This window comes from Apium graveolens, chromosome 8 (genome assembly GCF_009905375.1).
Source record: "Apium graveolens cultivar Ventura chromosome 8, ASM990537v1, whole genome shotgun sequence".
In the NCBI taxonomy this organism is placed as follows: Eukaryota; Viridiplantae; Streptophyta; class Magnoliopsida; order Apiales; family Apiaceae; genus Apium; species Apium graveolens.
Genome location: NC_133654.1, coordinates 5,508,009 through 5,528,926, shown reverse-complemented (window position 1 = coordinate 5,528,926; position 20,918 = coordinate 5,508,009). Strand labels below are relative to the sequence as shown.

At 36.3% G+C, this 20,918-nt stretch overlaps 2 long non-coding RNA genes across 2 annotated transcripts; both read right to left on the bottom strand.

Moving 5' to 3' along the window:
- Positions 1 to 6,522: 6,522 nt before the first annotated feature.
- On the bottom strand, positions 6,523 to 9,724 carry LOC141676610 (uncharacterized). The gene is made up of 4 exons (XR_012557089.1): positions 9,589 to 9,724; positions 9,390 to 9,467; positions 8,485 to 8,528; positions 6,523 to 6,624 (listed from the first exon to the last, which is right to left on the bottom strand). It is a non-coding gene; the product is annotated as an uncharacterized LOC141676610 (long non-coding RNA).
- Positions 9,725 to 17,716: 7,992 nt separating this feature from the next.
- Positions 17,717 to 19,361, bottom strand: LOC141677116 (uncharacterized). Its single transcript, XR_012557336.1, has 3 exons — positions 19,174 to 19,361; positions 18,975 to 19,052; positions 17,717 to 18,113 (listed from the first exon to the last, which is right to left on the bottom strand). It is a non-coding gene; the product is annotated as an uncharacterized LOC141677116 (long non-coding RNA).
- Between the last annotated feature and the right edge of the window lie 1,557 nt (positions 19,362 to 20,918).

Genomic DNA, 20,918 nt, shown 5'->3' with positions numbered 1-20,918 from the left:
TAACATCAAAATTCGAACATTTATTCCCAAAAGCTTTGGTGATACAGTCAAAGAAGAAACTCCATTCTCTTCTGATATTAGCCCTTTTTAACTGCCCAAGCTTTGCCAAACTCTTTTCATATCCCAAATCAGCCATTAACTCCTGAAGTGCTGATTCCTCTGGAGTTGAAAAAGTACAATTTTCTGGGAGATGTAGAGCTTTACGTATTGTACCAGGAGTGACTACATAAGATGAATCACCCACGTCAAAAACAATACTGGGAGTGCCATGTTTACCACCATCATCAAAGTGCCCAGTCCGCCAAAACATCAGAACTTGTTGACTCGAAAAGACTTCAGGCTGTGTTAATGCGTACCCAATCTCACTGTGTGCAAGAAGATCTTGCACAAAATGCAATTCAGATGGAGCTTCAGCATGATCAAGAATTGCAGCATAGTTATTTGGAACAAACTTAGCTCCATCAATGATTAAATCCTTAGGTGCCATGTGAAAAATTGAGATTCAAAAAGTTCCTGTTAGGTGTTTGATAAAATGTCGTTGGACACCTGTCAGACATGCAGTAATAACGGACAGTTACTGGGCTCGAGAAAACAGGAATCATTACTTACCCATTTGCCTAGTTTCAAGGAAAAACCGTTCCATTTATCAAGAGAAACAGTTTTAATTCAAAATTTAAACCGTTATCACTGATTGAATTATTTTTCACTGCATCATTAATATTCTGAAAATAAATCACATGAAAATGACCAAGATAAATTAGATAAGTAAGTGCTGAAAATGAATCAGAACTTAATATAAAACAAAATTTATGTGGTCATCAGAATATCAATCAGGATTTATCAACACAAGATAAAATAACTCAGAGACAAAATCTTGAAGTAAAAACAACTTTCATTAAGATATCAAGACAATACATTCATGAAATGGAAATTACATCAATACTTATACAAGATTTTCCCTAAGCTTCTAAACCTAACATCAACAGCCTTAGTCCTAGCTAAGAAGCCTGACAAAGCTGATGATGAAGAAAAACAGGAAGAAGACAAGATTAAATCATTTCTTCTTCTTCCTACTCTCGACAAACAGAATGGCGAGTCTGATGATTCGCTCTTGCTGGCGGAGAGCTGCCAGTCTTTCCTCCTCCATTCGCTCCAGGTGGCGATGGTAATCCATATAGAAGAATATGAGGTGGGTCAGTACCTCCTGTGGGACAGAGTCCCATATCTCCTCAGGAATGGTTGTGACATGCCATTCCTGCTGCCAGTCGGCACAGCTTAGCTCCATATTGAAGTTTTGGTAGTTCAAAAATATGTTGTATCTGACCATTGTGTTTTTGAAAGAAAAAGTATGAAGGTAAGTGTGTGAGAAAGAATTTGATGGGAAGGCTGATGTGAAGTGGCAGCTTATATAGGCAAGAGAATGCCAGGAGACGTAAAAGTTTTTAATGCTGACAGGTAAAATTAATTTTACCTCGTCTCCCTAGACTTTGAAAAAGAATAACATTCATTGGAAAGAGTTAACATGGTTTAAAACGCACAAGAAACAAGTAACAGTGGACTGTTCAAGTACGAATACCATTAACCCTAACCATAGTGACTATTAATCTTCCACTTCAACATATTCTAGTTCGAACTGAGACTGTTACCAAATTTTATTCACAGATAAACCAAGTAAAGGATTAGACTGAGAAATCAGAACTTAGACCTATACCAGAACTTAATAGTCATCAGAACATAATTTCTTAACTCGAAGAAGGAATGCCCATCTTAGTAAGTCCTCATACAAGTTCTGAGTTATACTCTTCAGAACTTAATCATCAGAATATGAAACCAGAGCTTGTCCTCAGAATTTATGCAAAGTGACACAATGACTGTTTATCTAGAATAACAGAGACCTTCACAGTAATTTTCATCATTCAAATGGAGTGATTAGTGTATGCATTAAGCTAAATAACAGACAAAGAGTAAAGTCTGATTCACTTCAGTACATCTTAGAAATAAGGCATAACTAAAATTTTGTTAAAGAGCTGTCATTGTCCTGAAACCTACTGATGAATGAGTTCATGCTTGAGTCCACCTCAACTGTTTTGTGCTAATTTTATGCATCTTTTGAAATTCTATTTTACAGTGGCTTCTCAGTGTAAGTGAGTCACGACTGCTTATCAGAATTTATGCTATTATCAGAGTATTTATCCAGTAATCATAGAGTGTGAAAAGTCACCAAGAAAATAATTTGCTTTTCTAATGCATATTTACTTAATACCAGCAATGCACTTGGGTCGTCCCTTCCACATTTTTACTCTAGATCTCAAAGGAGTACATGATGTTATTCTTTGATCTTTTTGCTTTTTCTTTTGATAAGTGAGGTTTATCAGCACTTTGTACATTCAGCAGTTTTACTAGTATCAGAACTTAACAGATGAGTAGCATTATTCTAATTTGTGACTTAGTAATAAGATATACAAAGTAAACTCAACTAAGCTCAATTATCAGAATTTGCTAGTGTCATAAGATTTCCACTGAAATAATTACTTCTTACATAGAATCATTTGTTTATTGAAGACTACTAGGTCAGTATCTAGCACAGTTATCCTCATAGGATTGAATAATTACTTAAACAGACATATCACTTATCAGAGGTGAGAAATATATATCAGACAACAGTCAGTACTTAAAAACATTTATCAATTAAGCACAGAATACACAATGAGATTAATTCTGTAAATATTGGGCATAAAGTCTGATAACACAGAACAAGACTAAGCAGATTTAGAGAAAGAACCTGAAACCATTCCAAGTTCATTTACCAATCTTGTAAAAGTAGCTTCACACAGTGGTTTTGTGAAGATATCTGCTATTTGTTGATATGTGGGAACAAAATGCAATTCCACTGTACCTTCATCCACATGTTCCCTGATGAAGTGGTACCTGATGCTGATGTGCTTTGTCATAGAGTGGTGAACTGGATTACCTGTCATAGCAATAGCACTTTGATTATCACAGTAAATAGGGATTTTGAAATATGTTAACCCATAATCCAGTAACTGATTCTTCATCCAAAGAATTTGTGCACAACAGCTTCCTGCAGCAATTTACTCTGCTTCTGCAGTTGATGTGGAAATTGACTTTTGTTTCTTGCTGAACCAAGAAACCAATCTGCCTCCAAGAAATTGGCAGCTTCCACTTGTGCTTTTCCTGTCAATTTTGCAGCCTGCAAAATCTGCATCTGAGTAACCTATTAGTTTAAAATCTGATTCTCTAGGATACCACAATCCCAGATCAACTGTTCCTTTAAGATACTTAAAGATTCTTTTCACAGCTGTTAAGTGAGGTTCTCTTGGATCTGCTTGAAATCTTGCACAAAGACAGGTAGCATACATGATATTAGGTCTACTAGCAGTTAGATAGAGTAGAGAGCCAATCATACCTCTGTAATTAGTAATATCTACTGATTTACCGGTATCCTTATCCAGTTTTGTTGCAGTGGCCATGGGAGTGGATGCACTTGAACAATCTTGCATTCTAAATTTCTTCAGCAAGTTTCTGGTGTACTTAGATTGACAAATAAAAGTGCCTTCTTCATTCTGCTTGACTTGAAGGCCCAGAAAGTAGCTAAGTTCCCCCATCATACTCATCTGATATCTTGACTGCATCAGTTTGGCAAACTTCTTGCAAAGTCTGTCATTTGTAGATCCAAAGATGATATCATCAACATAAATCTGGACAAGAAGTAGGTCCTTTCCATGGTTGAGATAGAAAAGTGTTTTGTCTATTGTTCCTCTGTTGAATCCACTTTCCAGAAGAAACTGAGCTAAAGTCTCATACCATGCTCTAGGAGCTTGCTTAAGTCCATAAAGTGCTTTATCAAGCCTGTAGACATAATCTGGATGTTTGGTATCTACAAAGCCTGGAGGTTGTTCAACATATACCTCCTCCTCCAATTCTCCATTGAGAAAAGCACTTTTCACATCCATTTGAAAGACAGTAAACTTTTTGTGAGCAGCATAAGCCAAAAATATCTTTATGGCTTCTAACCTAGCAACTGGTGCAAATGTTTCATCATAATCAATTCCTTCATGTTGAGAATATCCTTTTGCAACCAGTCTTGCCTTATTCCTTGTAATTATGCCATCACTGTCAGTTTTGTTTCTGAATACCCATTTTGTACCAACAACAGATCTATTCTTTGGTCTTGGCACTAGGGTCCAGACTTTGTTTCTTTCAAATTCATTTAACTCTTCCTGCATTGCTTGCACCCAATCAGCATCTTGAAGAGGTTCTTTAACTTTCTTTGGCTCAGTCTGAGAGAGAAAAGAATTGTAGAGACATTCATTTGAAGTACCTGTTCTAGTTCTGACACCTGCATCAGGATTTCCAATTATCAAATCAAGTGTATGTGATTTTGTCCACTTCCTTGCAGATGGAAGGTTGTCTTTAGAACTGGATGCTCCCCCATGATCCATGCTATCTTCATTTTCATTTTTTGATGCTCCCCCTGAAACTATGCTCTCTGAGTTGGATTCTTCAGTATTTAGATTTTCAGCACTATCAGAACTTGGCTTATCAGAACTTGACGAATCAGAACTTGAAGAGCCAGATGTATGTTCTGATGTTTCTTGAGCTGTGGTAGGATCTTGAGTATGCTCTCCCTGTATAGGTGCATCTTCCTTTGACGTAGTTACCACAGTTTCAATAACATCAGAGTTTAATCCATCAGAGTTTACAGTATCAGGACTTAGACTGTCAGGATTTTCAGTATCAGAATTTGAGTCTTCATTTTTAAATCTCAGCTGATCATGGTCAATGAAATCTTCAAGACCAGTAATCTTCTTGTCATCAAAAGAGACATTGATAGATTCCATGACCACTTTTGTTCTCAAATTATAGACTCTGAAGGCTTTTGTGGAAAGTGGATATCCAACAAAGATTCCTTCATCGACTTTTAGATCAAACTTTGATAGCTGTTCAGGATGAGTCTTGAGAACAAAACACTTGCATCCAAATACATGAAAGTATTTCAGATTTGGCTTCCTTTTCTTCACCATCTCATATGGTGTTTTTCCATGCTTGTTAATGAGTGTTGCATTTTGAGTAAAACAAGCAGTCTGCACAGCTTCAGCCCATAAATAGGTTGGAAGCTTTGCTTCTTCAAGCATTGTACGTGCAACTTAAATGAGAGTCCTATTCTTTCTTTCAACAACTCCATTCTGCTGTGGAGTTCCAGGAGCAGAAAATTCCTGCTTTATTCCATGGTTTTTGCAGAACTCTTCCATTATCAAATTCTTGAACTCAGTGCCATTATCACTTCTTAAAATTTTCACAGAATCTTTGACCATTTTATCCAGCTGTTTAACATGATCAATCAAGATAGATGCAGTTTCACTTTTGTGTGCAAGAAATACACCCATGTGTATCTGGTGAACTCATCCACTATGACCAACGCATACTTCTACTTTGCAATAGACATGACATTTACTGGACCAAATAGATCAACATGTAGTAGATGATAAGGCTCAAGAATTGATGATTCAGTCTTGCTCTTGAATGAAGATTTTCTTTGTTTGGCTTTCTGACAGGAATCACAAAGACCATCAGGAGCAAATACTGTTTTTGGCAATCCTCTCACAAGATCTTTCTTGACCAGTTCATTTATATTGTTGAAATTTAAATGAGAGAGTTTCTTGTGCCAATTCCAGCTTTCTTCAATTGATGCTCTACTCATCAGACAGATTGCAGAACCATCAGTACTTTTTGAAAGCTTAGCTTCATAAATGTTACCATGCCTGTATCCTTTCAGAACAACTTTGCCTTTAGATTTACTCACAATTTCACAGTGTTCTTCAAAGAAATCAACATGATAACCTCTGTCACAGATTTGACTTATACTCAGTAGGTTGTGTTTAAGTCCTGAGACCAGAGCTACTTCTTTAATTATGACATTTCCAAGATTGATATTGCCATATCCCAATGTTTTTCCAATGTTGTCATCTCCATAAGAAACACTTGGGTCAGCTTTCTCCACAAAGTCTGATAGCAGGGCCTTATTTCCAGTCATATGTCCTGAACATCCACTGTCCAGAACTAGAATATTTTTCCTGTTGCCCTGCAATCACAAAGACCATAAATTATTAGTTTTAAGGACCTAGACTTGCTTGGATCCTTTGGCCTTTTTAAGTTTGTTAACATTTGCAGCGGATTTAGCATCAGAGTTTATGTTAACATTTTTCTTATCAGAACTTACACTATCAGACTTTGAATCAGAATTTATACTAGAAGGAACAATGGAAACTTTCTTCAAAGAAGGTTTTATTTGATAATAATCATAGTACAAGCTATGATATTCCTTACAAGTATAAATGGAATGCCATAAACTACTTGTAACACCCCCAAATCCAAGGTCGTGAATTCGGGTTGTTACGATCACTAAATAATTCTCTTTTCACAATATTACTCGACCTTTTATTCAGACTCACACGCACACAGGTTATATGCTTGGAAATATTATTAAATAAATCATTTCCACTTATCTACCTGACGGGGCTGGCGCACAAAAAGCCTACGGAACTCACGAGCGTTCCTTACCCGCCTAAGGATAACAGTCCGGGTCTGATCCATGCTGGTAGTCTGTTGTGATATGATATATAAAAGCAAGGGTGAGCATTAAAGCTCAGCAAGGTATATATCCCCATAATTAAGTATGTAAGGATAAATAAAACCAATAATTATACTTTGTATCTCCAAAGCGTTCTGAAAGTTTATATGCTTATCAAATTTATAAAATTCTCAAAATCAACTATAATAGTATATCCACTGAATACTTGTATTCATCTCCTTCTCAAAATCATTTTATACTCGTACTCATTTTATTTCAAAATCTCAAGATGTTACTCGAACCAAGATTCTCATATGGGTGTGATATATATTCGTCAACATCCCAATTTAAAACTCAGCCTTATCGGCAGATTTCTCAAATGGATTTGATATATAATCATCAACATCCTTATTTAAACTCAGTCTTATCGGCAGATTTCTCAAATGGATTTGATATATATTCATCAATATCCTTATTTAAAACTCAGCCTTATCGGCTCTCTGTTGTATATTTCACAACAGTTTTTCCAAAATGGAAGAAAGGGACTATACTGGAATAAACCACATATCGGTGATCAGCCGAATATGAAATTTTCTCTACTAGTAGAAGGAATACAAACCTAGCCGCCTTTGGGCTCATCAAGACACTACACGGTGGTTGCCCATTGCCGTGCAAGTCCGAAAGTCAATGGTCACATAGACCATATAACCGTACAATGCGCCACTCCGCGCTTGCATAATGCGCCACTCCGCGCCTGGTCACTGCCCGATACCATTCCGTGCCGGGCAGGCCACATTCCAGTCCCAAAACAGTTATATCTTTTGCTCAAAATCCTTTTTCGAAGGAATAGGTCGTTAAAAGTTGACCTGTAAATAAGATGTTTTATTCATCACTTTTAACTGAATTGATCTTTTGGAGTTGTCGGAGTTTTGAATTTAAAATCATTTTCAAATCCCTATCTGTAGTAGGGTGACACATATATTACTCACTTGTTCTTTATTGAACGAGGAAGCAAAACTCTTATGCTTCTAGACTAAGTTCCCTAAGGTTTTGATAGGTTTCAAATGATTAATCTCTTTCAAGAGTTTTGAATAATTTAGAAAGTACCCTTGGGAACTATGTCTATTTTTAAATAAGTTTTTAGAAGTCCAAAGATATTAAATATCTAAGGTCTCATAATAATCTAATAGGGATTCAATGAATTGATAAAATCTTATAAATAAAATATATCTGTATAAGGTTCAATGAATTGATAAAATCTTAAGTACAAAGTATTTCTAATTAAGGTTCAATGAATTAATAAAAAACCTTAAATACAAAATATTTCTGAATAAGGTCCAACGAATGGAGACACCTTAATCAAATAATCAAAACAAGATTTGGTATCCTATAATTGCTCTTTGAATAGTTAAATCTTTATTAAATAACGTGAAATGATTTATAAACTATTCAGTATATTTTTAAATACTTTCTTTATATTTAATAATCCCTTAAGTATCGCTTTATAAAATAATCAATCAAGTAAGGGTGTCCCTTAAATGAATAAACCAATATTTCTCGAAGTTTAAGTCAAAATCTCAATCGTTCGCTTGATATATATATTACGCGAACGTACTTTGTTTATCGAAATAGAAATCTTTCGCGTTCGGCTCTCTCCGGAATTAAATCGTTATTAAAATATTTCCGACTCCCATTATCCTATATTATATTTCAAATACGTTTCAATTTCTCATACTCGTGTAAAACGAAATTTGTTTTCGTAAACAATCGCATAATTCGTATGCATTGATATCATAGACAAGCATATATATTTGAACTGTAAATCATGACATCAATATCACAACAGTATATATATAGCATGGATAGTATGAGATAGGGTTTCGAAAACTTACCTCGAGTAATCGAAGTGGTATGGTCTCTGGTGTTTGGTTGGGATCTATAAACAAGAACCAATGGTCTAAGTTAGTATGCGATTAACGTCTCGCTTTTATTAAGCAACTTTCGCAACTACTCAAGTATAACGAATCTCCGATCGTCATATTCTCAACACTTATATTCTCACTTTATAACATGGTCGAGTTTTGAAATCGATCGTTCGCTTTAGAAAGTCCATTTCGAGTTTTAAGCTCGAACGTGAGAAAACGCGCGTCAAAACTAGGTTTTCATGCGTTTCTCGCTTACGCTCTCTTTACCAAAACATTTTTATAAAATCGAAAAATTAATATTTTCTCAAAATTCTTTTTGGACATTCTTCTCTACTGTCATATCCATTTTTCATAATTTTTCCAGAATCTCGAAATTATTTTAAGTCCTTCAAAATCACCATGCAAGTGGACTTAAGTGCAGTTGGCTAATCGCAGAAATGTTTTACACTAAAACGACCATAACTCCTAAACCGTAAATCTCCTCATGATTATCTACATATGTATAGAAACTATAAAACAATATCTATCTAGTCATGGCCAGTGGTTTTCAAATTTTAACAATTTTCATGGCCGAATGTCCTGCAGAAAACAGATCAAGTGCAAGAATGCCCAAACTCAATTTCTACTACTTGATCTTAACACAATCACTACCTATAACCATCATAAACACAAGTACTTCTCAAGATCCACCCACATGAACCTTATATGCTCTATATAGTACCACATACATGGATTACAACTCAAAATCTCAAGTCTTTAGCAAGAACATAATCAATACAAACTCAAACAAACACAATCCTTTGGATCTTAACACTACAACAAACATAACTCTTAAATTCAACCATAAAACCTTAAAAGGTTGAAAGTTATACCTTCTTGGATACTAGGAAGGTTAGTGCTAGGATGATTGAGGCTTGGTTTGCTTAGAAAACACTTAGAAGGGCTAGATCCTTAAGAAACAAAACAAAGAAACAAGTTAAAATTTCGGAGTTACCTTTCAGCACCTCATTCAAACATTTTTATAAAATTGAAAAAAAATAATTTGACGCTGAAATTTGGTACGAAGCTTACCCATGATATAGAAAAGCTATGGTAAAAATTTCATGATATTTGAATGCGTATATTTTGAGTTATGAATTTTTCTTTCTCCCTTGCTCAGAAAATCCGAACTGCTGGAATGAAAAATGGGAGAGCTTTAAGTGAGGGAAAAGGGGTTTTTTTCTTTTGTGGCTAAAGTGTGGGAGTGTACAATGAATATATGGGATGTATGCAGCAGATTTGACAATAATTTGGAAAAGGTATGGGTTGGTTTGATTGTGTGGTGAAGTGAGAAAAGGGAGAAGTATGGCTTGTGTACTTGTTTGTCTCCCATCACTATTCAACACTATTCCACTAACTATTCTAGTTAGCTTCTAATCATCTAGTTACACTCCTAACTACTAGTTAGGACTTGGTTATGCATGGCCAACTTGCATGGGATTTAATTTCTCATTCGTTTATTTATCGTAAATGCAATCGTCGTTCCATTCCGATAGTTTCCACGTATAACGACTTGTTTCGTAGCGATTTCTTTTATCGCTTATAATCCTATAACCAATTCCATTCCTTCTCTTGATCATAGAAACACCTTGATATATTATTTATTTCACGTAGTATTCCCGGTTCTATGCCATTCTTTACGGATACGAAAACACGTAGTATAATTGTGAATCTTCGAATTCCGTCGGCTTTTACATTCACTTATTTTCCTCGATACACAAGAATATGATCTCGGATTCTCAAAATTCCACTATTCATTTTATGATGATCCCCATACGTATTACTTAATTAGCTCAAGTTATTATTCACAGAAGTTTTAAAATATTACAAAAATCAGGGTTCTTACAGTCTCCCCCCCTTAAAAGGATTCCGTCCCGGAATCAACTCACAAATAGATGGGGGTACCTTTCTCGCAGGTGGCTCTCTAATTCCCAAGTCGACTCTTCGACCTTGGGATGTCTCAATAAGACTCTGAATAGCTTGACACTCTTGTCCCTGAGTACTTGCTCTTTTCAACCAATGATTTCAACTGGTTGCTCAATGTAGGACAGATCTAGTACTTACTCATGTTTCACTATATTCTTGGTATCCGCATTATACTTTCTCAACATTGGCACATGAAAAACACTATGAACCTGTTGAAGGTTTGGAGGTAAAGCCAATTCGTATGCCACGGTTCTATTTGTCACAAAATCTCAAAGGACCCATATATCGGGAACTCAACTTCCCTTTCTTTCCAAATCTCATCAGTCCTTCCCATGGTAACACTTTCAAAAATACCTGGTCACCCACTTCATACTCTCTGTCTTTTCGTGCTAAGTCGGCATATTTATGTTGTCGGTCTTGGGTTGCCGCTAAGCATCCTCTAATCAACTCAACTATGTCCCTCGTTCTTTACACCAAGTCGGGACCTAGTAACTTTCTTTCACCAACTTCATCCCAGTACAAGGGTGAATGGCACCTCCGACCATACAGCGCCTCATGTGGGGGCATTTCTATACTCGCATGATAACTATGATTATAGGCAAACTCTATCAAAGATAGGTGTTCATCTCAATAACCTTAAAAATCAATTACAAAATTTCTCAACATGTACTCCAATGTCTGAATGATTCACTCACTTTGTCCATCGGTTTGGGGATGGTATGCAGTACTCACATTCAGTTTGGTTCATAAGCATTCCTGAAAGCTCCTCAAAAAAATCTGGAGTTGAATCGGGGATCTCTGTTAGATACGATAGCTACAGAGACTCCATGTCTTATCACAATTTCCTTGATGTATAGCTCTGCTAATCTATCCACCATGTAGGTTTTCTTGATTGGAAGAAAGTATGCTGACTTGGTCAGTCGATATATAATTACTCATATTGCATCACTGTTAGCCTTAGCTCGGGGAAATCCTACCACAGAATCCATGGCTATTTGTTCCCACTTTCACATCGGAATTCCTAAGGGTTGTAGGAGTCCCCTCGGTCGCTGATGTTCCACCTTCACTCTTTAACAGGTCAAACACTTACTGACCCAATTGGCCACGTCTCTTTTCATGTTGGGTCATCAATAATATTCCTTTGGATCTCGGTACATCTTGGTACCTCCAGGATGAATTGAATATCTAGAATTATGTCCTTCGCGTAAAATTTCATCTTTTAATTCTCGAACATTCGGAATCCAAATCCGGTTCGCATACCTCATAATTCCCTTCTCATCTTTCTCACATTTGACTTATTCTCAGTCAAAGATTCTCACTCTTCATTCGTCTTCTCTTCCTGATAATGTCCCATCTTTTCTAACAATTTCAGTTTTAATTTGATCTCAATTAGTCCATCAGTCCCTTTACCAGTGACTTCACCTCTATCTCTATCTCCTCGAGTTCTCTCACTAGTTCCTCCGGTGTTGTCAATATCTTGAGTCTCTCTTTACTACTAAGGGCATCGGCCACCACACTGGCCTTCCCTGGGTGATATAAATCTCACCGACATAGTCTTTTATTAACTCTAACCATCTCCCCTGTCTCCTGTTGAGTTCTTTCTGAGTAAATATATACTTAAGGCTCTTATGGTCAGTGTAGATCTCACAATTTTCTCTGTATGGATATTGTCTCCAATTTTTCAAAGCAAAACTATTGCTGCTAATTCTAATTCATGAGTAGGGTATCTTACTTCATATTCCTTCAGCTGCCATGAGGCATAAGCAACCACTTTCCCATGCTGCATGAGCATGCATCCTAATCCTTTATGTGACGCATCACTATAGATCACAAATCACCCTTTCCATCGGGCAATGCCAGTACGAGGGCTATTACCTAACTTCTTTTCAATTCCTGAAAACTTTCCTCACATTTTTCATTCCACACAACCTTTTCCGTTTTGCAAGTAGGCCTAATCAAAGGTCCTGATATCTTAGCGAAATCCCGTACGAACCTCTCATAAAACCGGTTAATTCCTAAAAAGTTCCTACTTCCGTAGGTGTGGTTATTGTTTCTCATTCGAATACTGCCTCAACATTGGTAGGGTCAACTAACACTCCTTCATTGCTCATCAATTGTCCTAAGATCTGAACTTCATTTTGCCAGAATTCGCACCTTGAGAATTTGGCAAACAACTTTTCTCTTCTCAATGCTTCTACCACTATCCTCAGATATTCCGCATATTCTTCTTCCATTTTAGAATAGACTAAAATATTATCAATAAAAAAATAATGACGCACACGTCCAAATACTTTTTAAACACTCGATTCACAAAGTCCATGAAAGCTACTAGGACATTCTTTAGCCCGAACGATGTCACCAAGAACTCATAATGTCCATACCTCGTGCGAAATACGGTATTTGTTCCCTGTTTTAATCTTCAGTTGGTGATATCCCGTTCTTAGATCGATTTTCGAAAAGTGTACAACTCCTTCAAGTTGGTCAAATGAATCATCATTTCTAGAGAGAGGGTATATGCTCTTAATAGTCAGCTTATTCAGTTCCCTATACTCTGTGCACAATCACATACTGCCATCCTTCTTTTTGACAAACAACATTAGTGTGCCTCATGGTGACATATTAAGTCTCATCATTCCATTGTTCAACAGTTCTTGCAACTGTGAAGTCAATTCTTTCATTTCAACCGGGGTTAGCCTATATGGGGCTTTTTGAAACTGATGTCGTTCCTGATGCTAATTCGATAGCGAACTCTATCTCTCGGTTAGGTGATAATCCTGAAAGGTCTTTGGAAAACACATCCTCAAATTCGTTAACAACTGGTATGTCACGTACATCGGGGCTTCTCTCTTGGTACCCGCCACGTATGCTAAATACGCTTTGCTATCTTTCCTCAATAATTTCTTCGCTTGAACAATATTCAAAAATTTCTGGGTCTGACGCTGACCCTTAATCACAATTTCCTTGCCGTTCGGCATTCGGATTTTAACTTTCTTTCCTTTATAATCAATCTGAGCACCATTGCTCGATAACCAATCCATTTTTAAGACCACACCAAATTCTCTCAGCCTGAAAGGAATTAAGTCCAACTTAAAGTCCTTCCCTCCTAGTTCCCACTTGCAGATTAGATGAATCTCATTAATTGGAACAACCTCTCGATTCACTATTTTTATTCGCAATAATTCTCGCGTTGGAATCACATTAAGTTTTAACTTGGCCAAAAATCTCGCGATATAAAATACTTAGTTGCTTCAGAATTAAACAGAATATTTGCAGTAACCAAATTGAGTAAAAGGTTACCTGCTATCACGCCCTAGCTGGGTTGGGGCAGTTGCTAGAATAATGTCCTGGTTGGTTACAATTAAAGCACCTCAGTAGCTCTTTTCCCACATTACATACCTCAGGATGTTTCTCCCCACATGACTTATGATCTGGTAGGGGTGACCGAAACTGGTTATAAAACGTAGTCCTATATTGACCACCTCCCTGGGTGATACTCTTGCTTACCGGTTCGCTAAACCCGGTACCACTGCGCGTTTGGACACCGCTCCCCTCTCAGTCCTAATCAGAAACTTCTGTTATCGCTCTGCCGCCTTGGCTTCTGAACTCTTCTTCTTGCTCTCTTCCTCTTTTTGACCTTGCTCACTCTCTGCCTCTACAATCGAGGCCTTTTTGCACATAGTCTGTTATCTCAAGTAATGACACTCGGTCCTGAATTCATTGTTTCAGCCCTTGCTGAAATCTCCTTGCCTTTTTCTCTTTCATGTTCACAAACTCCGGCACGAATCTCGACAGTTCAATAAATTTGGCTTTGTACACAGCCACTGACATCTTATCTTACTTAATCTCTAGAAACTTCAACTCCATCTGAGCCTCCATAAACCTGGGAAATACTTTTCCCCATATGGTAATCACATCAGTCTCCAGGGTTCCTTTAGGTTCCCACTAATAATTTGCTTCTCCTTTCAGCATATAATTGGTGAACACAGTCTTTTGCGTCTCTTCTATGGGCACTATCTCAAAGCTCTTTTCCATTTCTTTCAGCCAAGCTCTGGCCTTAACAGGTTAGCAATCCATTGAAATTTCTGGGGGTTTTAACAACTTAAAGGCCTTAAAGACATTAGTAACTGGAACATGATCAACCTGGGTTGAGGGTGACAATTTAAATTCTATCGAAGAAGATTCATAATTTGGTCCATGGGGTTTCCGCTCTGGCCTTCCCCCTCATTAGTATCCATAGTTTCTTCTTCATTGTAATCCTCTAAGTCGAATTCATTATATTCGACTTCCTCGTGTTCTTGGTTATTTTGGTTTACCAATTCAGCAGGGTTTGCTCTAGTTTCCCAATATGTCGGGGTGGCATCGTTATGCTAATATAAAAGATCACCAATATAACATTATTCGCGTCTCTACTCATTATGTTAAAGTCGCTTAATAACTCGCTTTGTCACAAATACATTCTTCATTCCTCTTTAGTTACTCGCAACATTGTGCCCACGCACCTGATTTGATGTGTTAACAAAAGACGACATCCTGTCGAGAATATACACGTAGCTCCTAGTGACATCCCAATCTTGAAATTCTGCATCAGACTTATTGGTCTTCTCCTCCAGTAGTTCGGAGCTTGCTGCGTTGATTGCAGGAGCATGAAACTTTTCAAAAATTATTCTATCGATTCTCGCTTTCCGTGCCAAACCATAATGGCTTAACGGATGAAATGATTTCGTATTATCGCATAGCATTCTCATCTTGGGACACGTTAAAATCTTCCTTATAGGACATAGATTCCTCAATGGTATAGCGAATACCCTTCTTGGTAGAATCGCTGTTCGTCATGTATTGAACCCTTATTATCGGAACAATACTTTCAACCAATTCAGGTAACGTAATAACCATAATAGTAAAAGAATTAAGCATCTTGATTCTTGCCTAATATGTCTCCTCAAGGACACTCTATAAAGAGCTATGAGTGGCAAAACTCGGGTTTTCCAATCAACACATGGTATTGGGGTATTTTCTTTGTCCCGCTTTCTCCGGAGAGTTAGCTCCACTTCTATATCAACATTATAAAAAAATCATGTACAATTTTCTCCTTTCCACATTCTGTCGATCTTAAACGATTCCATCAATTTCCGTATAACACTTCACATAAACACTTCAACATAACTCCTGGTAGTCCATCAACAAACTCTATTGGCTCAACCAATGGACTCTCTTTCGCATATAACTCTTAGAAATCTTTTCTATGAGTGCTACAACTCATTCTCTTCCCTTAATGTTGGTTTTTCAATCAACTGTTAATAACTCAACCAATGCCTCAACTCTTAAGGCTAAGGTCCCCTTGGGTACTACCGTCGCGACTACTCCATAGTAATCCGACTACGAACTCGATGAGAGTTCTTGTTAACTTTTAGATCCTCAGTCTACCCATTTTACTCTTACTGTTTCCAAGACTTATAACCTTTGGCTCTGATACCATTTCTGTAACACCCCCAAATCCAAGGTCGTGAATTCGGGTTGTTACGATCACTAAATAATTCTCTTTTCACAATATTACTCGACCTTTTATTCAGACTCACACGCACACAGGTTATATGCTTGGAAACATTATTAAATAAATCATTTCCACTTATCTACCTGACGGGGCTGGCGCACAAAAAGCCTACGGAACTCACGAGCGTTCCTTACCCGCCTAAGGACAACAGTCCGGGTCTGATCCATGCTGGTAGTCTGTTGTGATATGATATATAAAAGCAAGGGTGAGCATTAAAGCTCAGCAAGGTATATATCCCCATAATTAAGTATGTAAGGATAAATAAAACCAATAATTATACTTTGTATCTCCAAAGCGTTCTGAAAGTTTATATGCTTATCAAATTTATAAAATTCTCAAAATCAACTACAATAGTATATCCACTGAATACTTGTATTCATCTCCTTCTCAAAATCATTTTATACTCGTACTCATTTTATTTCAAAATCTCAAGATGTTACTCGAACCAAGATTCTCATATGGGTGTGATATATATTCGTCAACATCCCAATTTAAAACTCAGCCTTATCGGCAGATTTCTCAAATGGATTTGATATATAATCATCAACATCCTTATTTAAACTCAGTCTTATCGGCAGATTTCTCAAATGGATTTGATATATATTCATCAATATCCTTATTTAAAACTCAGCCTTATCGGCTCTCTGTTGTATATTTCACAACAGTTTTTCCAAAATGGAAGAAAGGGACTATACTGGAATAAACCACGTATCGGTGATCAGCCGAATACGAAATTTTCTCTACTAGTAGAAGGAATACAAACCTAGCCGCCTTTGGGCTCATCAAGACACTACACGGTGGTTGCCCATTGCCGTGCAAGTCCGAAAGTCAATGGTCACATAGACCATATAACCGTACAATGCGCCACTCCGCGCTTGCATAATGCGCCACTCCGCGCCTGGTCACTGCCCGATACCACTCCGTGCCGGGCAGGCCACATTCCAGTCCCAAAACAGTTATATCTTTTGCTCAAAATCCTTTTTCGAAGGAATAGGTCGTTAAAAGTTGACCTGTAAATAAGATGTTTTATTCATCACTTTTAACTGAATTGATCTTTTGGAGTTGTCGGAGTTTTGAATTTAAAATCATTTTCAAATCCCTATCTGTAGTAGGGTGACACATATATTACTCACTTGTTCTTTATTGAACGAGGAAGCAAAACTCTTATGCTTCTAGACTAAGTTCCCTAAGGTTTTGATAGGTTTCAAATGATTAATCTCTTTCAAGAGTTTTGAATAATTTAGAAAGTACCCTTGGGAACTATGTCTATTTTTAAATAAGTTTTTAGAAGTCCAAAGATATTAAATATCTAAGGTCTCATAATAATCTAATAGGGATTCAATGAATTGATAAAATCTTATAAATAAAATATATCTGTATAAGGTTCAATGAATTGATAAAATCTTAAGTACAAAGTATTTCTAATTAAGGTTCAATGAATTAATAAAAAACCTTAAATACAAAATATTTCTGAATAAGGTCCAACGAATGGAGACACCTTATTCAAATAATCAAAACAGGATTTGGTATCCTATAATTGCTCTTTGAATAGTTAAATCTTTATTAAATAACGTGAAATGATTTATAAACTATTCAGTATATTTTTAAATACTTTCTTTATATTTAATAATCCCTTAAGTATCGCTTTATAAAATAATCAATCAAGTAAGGGTGTCCCTTAAATGAATAAACCAATATTTCTCGAAGTTTAAGTCAAAATCTCAATCGTTCGCTTGATATATATATTACGCGAACGTACTTTGTTTATCGAAATAGAAATCTTTCGCGTTCGGCTCTCTCCGGAATTAAATCGTTATTAAAATATTTCCGACTCCCATTATCCTATATTATATTTCAAATACGTTTCAATTTCTCATACTCGTGTAAAACGAAATTTGTTTTCGTAAACAATCGCATAATTCGTATGCATTGATATCATAGACAAGCATATATATTTGAACTGTAAATCATGACATCAATATCACAACAGTATATATATAGCATGGATAGTATGAGATAGGGTTTCGAAAACTTGCCTCGAGTAATCGAAGTGGTATGGTCTCTGGTGTTTGGTTGGGATCTATAAACAAGAACCAATGGTCTAAGTTAGTATGCGATTAACGTCTCGCTTTTATTAAGCAACTTTCGCAACTACTCAAGTATAACGAATCTCCGATCGTCATATTCTCAACACTTATATTCTCACTTTATAACATGGTCGAGTTTTGAAATCGATCGTTCGCTTTAGAAAGTCCATTTCGAGTTTTAAGCTCGAACGTGAGAAAACGCGCGTCAAAACTAGGTTTTCATGCGTTTCTCGCTTACGCTCTCTTTACCAAAACATTTTTATAAAATCGAAAAATTAATATTTTCTCAAAATTATTTTTGGACATTCTTCTCTACTGTCATATCCATTTTTCATAATTTTTCCAGAATCTCGAAATTATTTTAAGTCCTTCAAAATCACCATGCAAGTGGACTTAAGTGCAGTTGGCTAATCGCAGAAATGTTTTACACTAAAACGACCATAACTCCTAAACCGTAAATCTCCTCATGATTATCTACATATGTATAGAAACTATAAAACAATATCTATCTAGTCATGGCCAGTGGTTTTCAAATTTTAACAATTTTCATGGCCGAATGTCCTGCAGAAAACAGATCAAGTGCAAGAATGCCCAAACTCAATTTCTACTACTTGATCTTAACACAATCACTACCTATAACCATCATAAACACAAGTACTTCTCAAGATCCACCCACATGAACCTTATATGCTCTATATAGTACCACATACATGGATTACAACTCAAAATCTCAAGTCTTTAGCAAGAACATAATCAATACAAACTCAAACAAACACAATCCTTTGGATCTTAACACTACAACAAACATAACTCTTAAATTCAACCATAAAACCTTAAAAGGTTGAAAGTTATACCTTCTTGGATACTAGGAAGGTTAGTGCTAGGATGATTGAGGCTTGGTTTGCTTAGAAAACACTTAGAAGGGCTAGATCCTTAAGAAACAAAACAAAGAAACAAGTTAAAATTTCGGAGTTACCTTTCAGCACCTCATTCAAACATTTTTATAAAATTGAAAAAAAATAATTTGACGCTGAAATTTGGTACGAAGCTTACCCATGATATAGAAAAGCTATGGTAAAAATTTCATGATATTTGAATGCGTATATTTTGAGTTATGAATTTTTCTTTCTCCCTTGCTCAGAAAATCCGAACTGCTGGAATGAAAAATGGGAGAGCTTTAAGTGAGGGAAAAGGGGTTGTTTTCTTTTGTGGCTAAAGTGTGGGAGTGTACAATGAATATATGGGATGTATGCAGCAGATTTGACAATAATTTGGAAAAGGTACGGGTTGGTTTGATTGTGTGGTGAAGTGAGAAAAGGGAGAAGTATGGCTTGTGTACTTGTTTGTCTCCCATCACTATTCAACACTATTCCACTAACTATTCTAGTTAGCTTCTAATCATCTAGTTACACTCCTAACTACTAGTTAGGACTTGGTTATGCATGGCCAACTTGCATGGGATTTAATTTCTCATTCGTTTATTTATCGTAAATGCAATCGTCGTTCCATTCCGATAGTTTCCACGTATAACGACTTGTTTCGTAGCGATTTCTTTTATCGCTTATAATCCTATAACCAATTCCATTCCTTCTCTTGATCATAGAAACACCTTGATATATTATTTATTTCACGTAGTATTCTCGGTTCTATGCCATTCTTTACGGATACGAAAACACGTAGTATAATTGTGAATCTTCGAATTCCGTCGGCTTTTACATTCACTTATTTTCCTCGATACACAAGAATATGATCTCGGATTCTCAAAATTCCACTATTCATTTTATGATGATCCCCATACGTATTACTTAATTAGCTCAAGTTATTATTCACAGAAGTTTTAAAATATTACAAAAATCAGGGTTCTTACACTACTACAATGAAAACAAGGATTTTGTGGTTTGTATCTAACAGACTGACTCTTAACTCCTGATTTTGAAGGTAAGGAGTTAATATTCTTATTCTTCCTGCAAAAAGAAGCCAGATGGTTAGAACTTCCACAGTTATGATATGTTTTCCTAGAAGCATCAGGAACAGGTTTATAATTATTGCTTTTATTCACACCTTCCTTTCCATTCCTATTTTTCCTAGGTGATTTTACCTTGTTGGCATTCTTAACATCTTTCAGCTTATGCTTAAGCTGCTTCTTTGTCATTAAGCCTATGTTCACTTCAGCTGTCTTTTCCTGTTTTAGTTTTTCAGAAGTTAATTCCTTTGTAACTTCTGATTTCTCATTTTCAGACTTTACAGTTACAAACTTAACAGGTTTTAACTTTGGCTTTTGCTTATCAACAGGCTTAATTTCTTCAGTTCCTTTATTATTCTTATCTTCTCCATAACCTAAGCCCTCTTTCCAGTTTCCACTACTTAGCAAATTTTGAGTTGTTTTGCCAGAGTTAGTCCAAGTCCTGATAATCTCTCTTTCTTTTTCTAACTCAGTTTTTAGAGATTCATTCATTTTTAGTACTTCATCCCTAACATAAAAGGCATCATCTCTATCCTTCTGAGTTTGATGGAACATGACTAACTCTTTTTCTAAGAAATCATTTCTTTTCTTAAATACAAGATTTTCAGAAGTTAATCTCTCACATGTTAAAGTTTGATCTCTATAACTAACAAACATGGTTTTAAGATATCTTCTCAACTCATTAATATCATCAGTATGAAAAGCATAAGTAGTCTGAGGTACCTTTGTTTCAGCAGCTTCAGAACTGCTCTCAGCACTTGATTTATCAGCATTTGCCATCAATGCATAGTTCTCCTCACTTTCAGAGTCTGAGGTGTCTGTCCAGCTTTTCTGC